Genomic DNA, 7,873 nt, shown 5'->3' on the forward strand with positions numbered 1-7,873 from the left:
GGGGTGAAGCCATCATCCCAGAGAATTGGGCGGCGGGGGGGTTAGCTGGGTTTGTGCTGCATGTTAACCCGAACACATCAGCCCCTCCTTTTAAATGGCCAGTGCGTCTTTTTCCCTTTTACTCTCCCTTTTGTTCCTCCCGCAGCTGCAAATGTTTCAAAGCTGCCACTAACATCTCCCTCCCAGAGGCTAGCGCAGGTGAGAAGGCGAAAAACCCGCACGCGATGAAATGTTCTCTGAGCTCATGCAGGCCTCCTGCACTGAAAGAGCCCAGCAGGATGCATGGAGGCAGGCAATGGAGGAGTCCAGGAAAGCACAAAATGAACGCGAGGACAGGAGGGACGCACAAGGGGATAGATGGCGGGAGCAACAGGAGAGGCGGCGGCAGCATGATCAGAGCAGGCAGGAGGCAATGCTGAGGCTACTGGAGGATCAAACTGATATGCTCCGGCGTATGTTTGAGGTGCAGGAAAGGCCCAGACCGCCACTGAATCCCCTGTGTAATCAGCCGCCCTCTTCCCCAAGTTCCATAGCCTCCTCACCCAGACGCCCAAGAACGCGGGTCGAGGGGCCCTCCGCGCACCCAGGCACTCCACCCCAGAGGACTGACCAAGCAGCAGAAGGCTGGCATTCCATAAGTTTTGAAATGTAGTGTGGCCTTGTCCTTCCCTCCTCTCCCAAGCTACCTTGGCAGTTATTCCCCTATTTGTGTGACGAATTAATAAAGAATGCATGAATTTGAAACAACGACTTTATTGCCTCTGCAAGCCGTGATCGAGGGGGGGAGGGGAGGGCGGTTGGCTCACAGGGAAGTAGAGTGAACCAAGGGGGCGGGTTTTCATCAAGGAGAAGCAAACAGAACTGTCACACCATAGCCTGGTCAGCCATGAAACTGGTTTTCAAAGCTTCTCTGTTGCACAGCACGCCCTGCTATGCTATTCTAATCACCCTGGTGTCTGGCTGCGTGTAATCAGCTGCCAGGCGCTTTGCCTCAACCTCCCACCCCGCCATAAACGTCTCCCCCTTACTCTCACAGAGATTGCGAAGCACACAGCAAGCAGTAATAACAATGGGAATACTGGTTTCGCTGAGATCTAACCGAGTCAGTAAACTGCGCCAGTGCACTTTTAAACATCCAAATGCACATTCTACCACCATTCTGCACTTGCTCAGCCTGTAGTTGAACAGTTTCTGTCTACTGTCCAGGCTGCCTGTGTACGGCTTCATGAGCCAGGGCATTAAGGAGTTGGCTGGGTCCCCAAGGAGAACTATAGGCATTTCAACATCCCCAACAGTTATTTTCTGCTCTGGAAAGTAAGTCCTTGCTGAAGCTGTTCATACAGACCAGAGTTCCTGAAGATGCGAGCGTCATGTACCTTTCCCGGCCATCCCACGCTGATGTTGGTGAAACGTCCCTTGTGATCCACCAGAGCTTGCAGCACCACAGAAAAGTACCCCTTGCGGTTTATGTACTGGCTGCCTTGGTGCGCCGGTGCCAAGACAGGGAGATGGGTTCCGTCTATCACCCCACCACAGTTAGGGAATCCCATTGCAGCAAAGCCATCCACTGTGACCTGCACATTTCCCAGAGTCACTACCCTTGATAGCAGCAGCTCAGTGATTGCATTGGATCACAGCAGCCCCCACAGTAGATTTGCCCACTCCAAATTGGTTCTTGACTGACCGGTAGCTGTCTGGCGTTGCAAGCTTCCAGAGGGCTATCGCCACTCGCTTGTGAACTGTGAGGGCTGCTCTCATCTTGGTATTCTTGTGCTTCAGGGCAGGGGAAAGCAAGTCACAAAGTTCCATGTAAGTCCCCTTATGCATGTGAAAGTTTCACAGCCACTGGGAATCATCCCAGACCTGCAACACTATGTGGTCCCACTAGTCTGTGCTTGTTTCCCAGGCCCAGAATCAGCATTCCATGGCATGAGCCTGCCACATTGCCACCAGGATGGTCAAATTGCCAGGGCCTATACTTTGAGAGAAGTCTGTGTCCATGTCCTCATCACTCTTGTCACCACGCTGCCGTAGCCTCCTCACCTGCTTTGGCAGGTTCTGGTTCTGCATATACTACCTGATAATGCACGAGGCGTTTACAATGCTCATAGCTGCCGCAATGATCTGTGCGGGCTCCATGCTTGCCATGGTATGGCGTCTGCAGGAGAGCACAGTTGCAGGGGAAGTGGTGGTTGGATGACCAGTTTTGCAGACCTACTGCATCGTCTGCACGCTTGCCAAGGTATGGCGAGACAAGAGCAGCTGAGCAGAGTTGCAGCGGAAGTGGTCATACAGAGGACCTGTGAGACCACCAGGAGAGCAGAGTGGCAGCAGAAATGGTCATTTGAGGATGACAGTTTGCAGCCCTACTACACTGTCTGCTGAAAGCAGTATGGCGCCCGCACGGAAAAAAGGCATGAAATGATTGTCTGCCGTTGCTTTCACGGAGGGAGGGGGACTGATGACATGTACCCAAAACCACCCGCAACATTGTTTTTGCCCCATCAGGCACTGGGAGCTCAACCTAGAATTCCAGTGGGCAGCGGAGACTGCAGGAACTGTGGGATAGCCACCCACAGTGCAACGCTCCAAAAGTTGACGCTAACCTCGGTACTGTGGACGCACTCCACCGACTTAATGCACTTAGTGGGGACACACAATCAACTGTATAAAATCGCTTTCTAAAAAATCAACTTCTATAAATTCAACCTAATTTTGTAGTGCAGACATACCCTAAGGGTGAAAGCTGGGTCATCACCAGTGAGTGGGAGCTGGGCAAGGCAGGGTACTTCTCTGTATGATCTCTCTGACAAATGAAGCTGTGATTCTGTCTAATGGTGTTTGTGGGGGGATTGTACCTCATCAACCCCTTTGATTCAGGGGTGGGGGGGGGCAAGGCGTGACCACACCTCTCTGCATCTATGTTGGTTTTACTACCCTTCTGGTAGTCAGTACTGTGTGGCCTAATAGCCAAAGTCCATATAACTCCACTTGCCCTGGTGGGATAGCATGGCCTAGTGGCCAGAGTCCATAGAGTGTGCTCCTAGAGCAGGGTGGCCCAAAGGCCAGGAGTTCCTCTAAATTCTTTTTCCCCTGTGGGATAGCACGGCCTGGTGGCCGGAGTCCACACAGTATGCTCCTAAGGCAGCATGGCCCAATGGCCTGAGTCCATATATCCCTTTTAGGGTAAGAAAGGGGTCAGGGAACTATGTCATCAAAAGCGGGGGGGCTGTGATCCCCGGTGGGGGAGCCCAGGCCCACCCGTCCTCACCGGGCTCTGACCCAGGGCCCTACCAGTGGCGGGCTGATCCGCCACGGGGTCAGCAGGGAATCCTACCACAACACGTTGACCTCGCTGTGGTGGGAGGTACCACTCCCTTACCTTCACTCCCCACCCGTTCTCCAACGATAGCCGTCCCTGTGGCGTCAGGGTCTCCAGGTTCCTCAGCACCCGACACTCCCTGGGGTTCCAATAGCTGTAAGCCTCCGTTCCCGACTCCGCAGCTCTCCCCTGTCAGGGTTGTAGCTGCTCCTGGGCTGGAGCCTCCACTGGGCATCCTTCCTCCTTGGCCGCCCACCCTGACTGAACCGCCCTGCAGGCTTTTATACTTGACTTCCGGTTGGAGCATGCCCAGCAGAGCCTCAGGGGCGTGGCTTCCTCTGCTAGGAGGGAAGGGTTAACCCTCTCAGTCCCGGTGTGGGGCTGGTCCGCCCCGTCACAGTGTTGCACCATGAACTAACTTCACATATTTTCCATGCAACAGCCCTCTGGGCTGTACCCGAATAGCTATTGCAATAGCTTCTCTATAGTTCCAGTGTGGTTCCTGGGATGTGCCCTGTGGGTTGCCTGACCATTCTGTGTGTTGGATTCTCATTTCTGAGAGATTCCTGCCTCTCCCAAAGGAACAGAAAATAAATCATTTGAAATGGGAAAGGAAATGTCCAGCCTTCTCAGTCTACTGGGGTGATGCACAGTGCCCCCCTTTTGATGAAACCCTGTTTTAAAGTAAATTTCTTAGGTTTTCTGATCTTTGCTCTGGCCAATGTTCATCCCAAGCGTCACTGAGGAGTTCTCAAACCTGTACTTGCAAAAGTGCTAGAGAGATTGTAGAGATGACAATTTGGGAAGGATTTTCCACAAATGTGTCCTTTTTATAGTCAGCTCTTTTTGAGTCCTTGCCTGGTTACAGAATGGAACCTGGACATTTGGAGGTTGCCTAACTAGTCTCCCCTATCCCTGGTCTTACTGACTCAAGAGATATGGAGCGGGACAATGTATTCGAACTCGCGTCCTAATCGAAATATCTGAGACAGTGAAAAGCAGCATTAAGTACAGAGTCACTGCACAGGGGTTGTTCGAAGGTAACTAACCTGTGGGCATGTCATGGTTATTAATAAGCTGCAAAGCATCACTGTTTGGTATGTCAGGGATTGGATATTTACAGAAGAGGGCACATTTGACAGGATCTAATTCCATCCACTAGATGGCAGTCCCCCCGCCCAAGGTGGTGGCCTGTTATAATGTACTGCTCTTATAATAATTAATAATAATCCTATATATGCTGCCATCTAGTGGGCATTTCACAAAATAGTGGCCTGTTTCTCCTGCCCTCTAGTGGACATAGAATAAGTGAGCTGTAGCTCACAAAAGCTCATGCTCAAATAAATTGGTTAGTCTCTAAGGTGCCACAAGTCCTCCTTTTCTTTTTGCGAATACAGACTAACACGGCTGTTACTCTGAAACATAGAATCATAAAATATCAGAGTTGGAAGGGACCTCAGGAGATCATCTGGTCCAACCCCCTGCTCAAAGCAGGACCAATCCTCAATTTTTGCCCCAGATCCCTAAATGGCCCCTACATCTTGCAGCATCACTGACCTTTCCACATTACTTTATCCTGTTCTGAAATCTATTGGTCAGTATTCCTGACCCTGCCTCATTTCTTCCAATCTGCTGCCCCTAGTGTCGATTATACAGCATGAAAGTCTATTGCTCTGTTCTTACCCTCTTCTCTCTTCTAGAGTTAGCTCCAGTGGATACTGTTAGCTGCCTGCTGCGGGAAGTGGAGCTGGACAGTGGAGATGTTATGTGAATGAGAATGCATGATGGAGTTGGAGACTGAGGGACGGGAGCCTCCTCCCAGAAATGCTCCCAGGAGAACAGGTTTGAGAAGATCTTTGGGGAGCCTCTTGCTAGGAAAAAAACAAAGGTGGCACATTGATGGAGATGTCTCTGTCCCAGGGATGGGGGAAGCTCCCAGCCTGGCTCTGCAGCAGGGATCCCATTTCTCCCCAAAAAGACCCATAAGCCCAAAGAAGTAGATGGCTCTTACCTCCATTAGGGAGCGGGGTCTTCCCTCTCAGCCTCTTTGAGAACTATTCAGCTCCTAGAGAATGGACTCTGACCTCCTTCTGATCAGCAATGGGGATTCACCCTCCCCTCAACAAACCTGTCAGCCTCTGAATGATGAAAGGCCTGAATGTCAGAGTCACCAGAACCAAGAAAATTCCAACTGCAGCCAGTCGAGCCTTTGTGAACTTAGCCCATCTGGAAACCAGGTCTGAAGTGGAGAGGTCTGAACTCATGGACTCATAGACTTTAAGGTCAGAAGGGACCATTATGATCATCTAGTTTGACCTCCCGCACAATCCAGGCCTCAGAATCTCACCCATCCACTCTTGGAATAAACCCCTAACCTGTGTCTGAACTATTGAAGTCCTCAAATAATGGTTTAAAGACTTTAAGGTGCAGAGAAGCCTCCAGCAAGTGAACCATGCCCCATACTGCAGAGGAAGGTGAAAACCCCCCAGGGACTCTGCCATCCTGCCCTGGAGGAAAATTTCGTCCCCAGCCCAAATATGGCCATCAGCTAAACACTGAGTATGTGGGCAAGACTCACCCCCTCAACCCAATAAGAGCAGGGCTGGGCAGAGCAGGTCTGTAACAGGGAAAGGAGAGTGCTTTCCCCTGGGCTGCAGAGCCTGGGGCTTTGCCCAACTGATTACAGAATGAGTCCTATCTCAGAGGGACCATGTATTGGCCCCGAAAGAACCAGACTTCAGCGGTGATAAAGCTCAACGGGGCTATGAACTGGAGTGAGAACTAGGTAGGAAGTTGAAAGCCGCAAGGAAAGCTGAGAAGGGAACTTGAGAAGAGAGGTAGGATGTGCCCAGGGAAACCTGCAGCAAAGAGAAAAGAGCAGACCTAGCTGTTGAGTACAGAGGCCTGGGCTGCTACCTGTGTCAGGGTGGGACAGGGCTCCTCTACTGGCCCCAAAGAAGGGGGCATACATGCACCCAGAGAGGGTTACCAAGCCTAGCAAGGGGGCTGCAGGCTGAGGCAGAGCCCCAGCGAGAACAGAAGAACTTTTCTCTCTGGGAAGATGTCTTTGGACTCTGAGCCCCAGAAGCGTGGAGTAAAGGTGGTGAGCCGGCCAGAGGGCCGAATTACCAGGCAGAGAGACTGCCATGGTGCTGGAGTGACCATCGATGGGGGACCAGAGGGCACCTATCAATGAGTAGATTCATTTATTATTGGCATAGTCCGCAGGATTGAATTCCCCCTGTCATCCGTGAGGGCTCACGGAAGTCTTGGTTACTGAAGGAAGATCCGTCCCCCGAAGTTGGATTTCCCATTTGAGTTCCAGGGACTGCTTCAGCAGCCAAAGCAGGTCTCGGGGTTTCTCCAGCAGCTCCTAGAAACCCAACAGAAGCAGAAGGAAGTGCAGAGCTACAGATGCAGCTGATAATCTTGGTGGAGCAGCAGCAATACCTGTCAGAGATCCTGCAAAGGGAAATCAACCTGCTACGCCCATGGACAAAAAGAGCAGACTCGGAGAGCATGCCAGGGCTATGCTGAGAAGGTTAGCCCAGGAGAGCAGGCATGAGAAAGTGTACAAGCATGGCCTAATGCCAAGACAGCAACAAAAGTTGTTTGGCTTTGGTGCAGAGAAGCAGGCCATATCAAAAGACCCGGCCTGCATAGGAAATTCCTGAGTGGCAAATGGAGGGGCCAGGGCCCCAAGAGGGGAGAAAGAAAGGAGAAGGTGTCCTCTGGCACAAACACACAGGAGGCAGGCTAGGTGAAGATGGCAGGGTTGGCCGTGGACCTTGCAGACCCTCCACCAACACACCCTGTCGGGTGCTGCAGGGAGGTGAAGAATGAAATGGTTGGCACAGAGATGAAGCAGGCTGAAGTAGGGACATAGACGAGAGTTGAGCAATGGTGTGTGCTCAGCCCCTGATGGAAAAGGTTTGGGGGGATGCAGCGGCAGTAGAAAAAAGGCTACAGAAGAAGCTAGTGGCTTCAGAACAAGGCTCTGCAAGCAGTTGTTAATGAGAATGAGTGGCTGCAGGAAGAGCATTGGGATACTGCAGAAGAGAAGGATGGCCTCCGAGTTCTGGTGAGCGAGCTGGCTGGGGAGCTGGAGACGCTGCGCGCCCAGGCTGTACGAGTGCATAGCTGGTGACAGCGACGAGATGGTGAGGGATGAAGATTGGACAAGAGTAGAACTTGCCCCCGGGTTGGGCTGGATTTTAAGGAGGAGGCTATATAACAGGGTGGCTTGACCTGTGGCTGCAAAGCCTGGGGCTAGGCCAAATTGATGACCAAGTGAGACCCACCTGAGAGGAAACAAAGGAAAACAGCAGCAAAAGTACAGAAGCAGAGCGAGCTGTTCAGTAGACGGCCTTGGGACAAAACCTGGAGTCCAGTGTAGGACTGGGTTCTCTCACCGTCCCTAAGGAAGGGGACATAGAAGACCATAGAAACCCAAGAAGGGCAGGCCGAGCTGAAATCAGGCTGAGAAAGAGCTCCCCACGAGGGTGGAAGGCCTTGTTGCTGTTCAAGACATTTTTGGACTTTGTTTGCAAG

The sequence above is a fragment of the Lepidochelys kempii genome, chromosome 14 (assembly GCF_965140285.1).
Source record: "Lepidochelys kempii isolate rLepKem1 chromosome 14, rLepKem1.hap1, whole genome shotgun sequence".
NCBI classification, from domain to species: Eukaryota; Metazoa; Chordata; order Testudines; family Cheloniidae; genus Lepidochelys; species Lepidochelys kempii.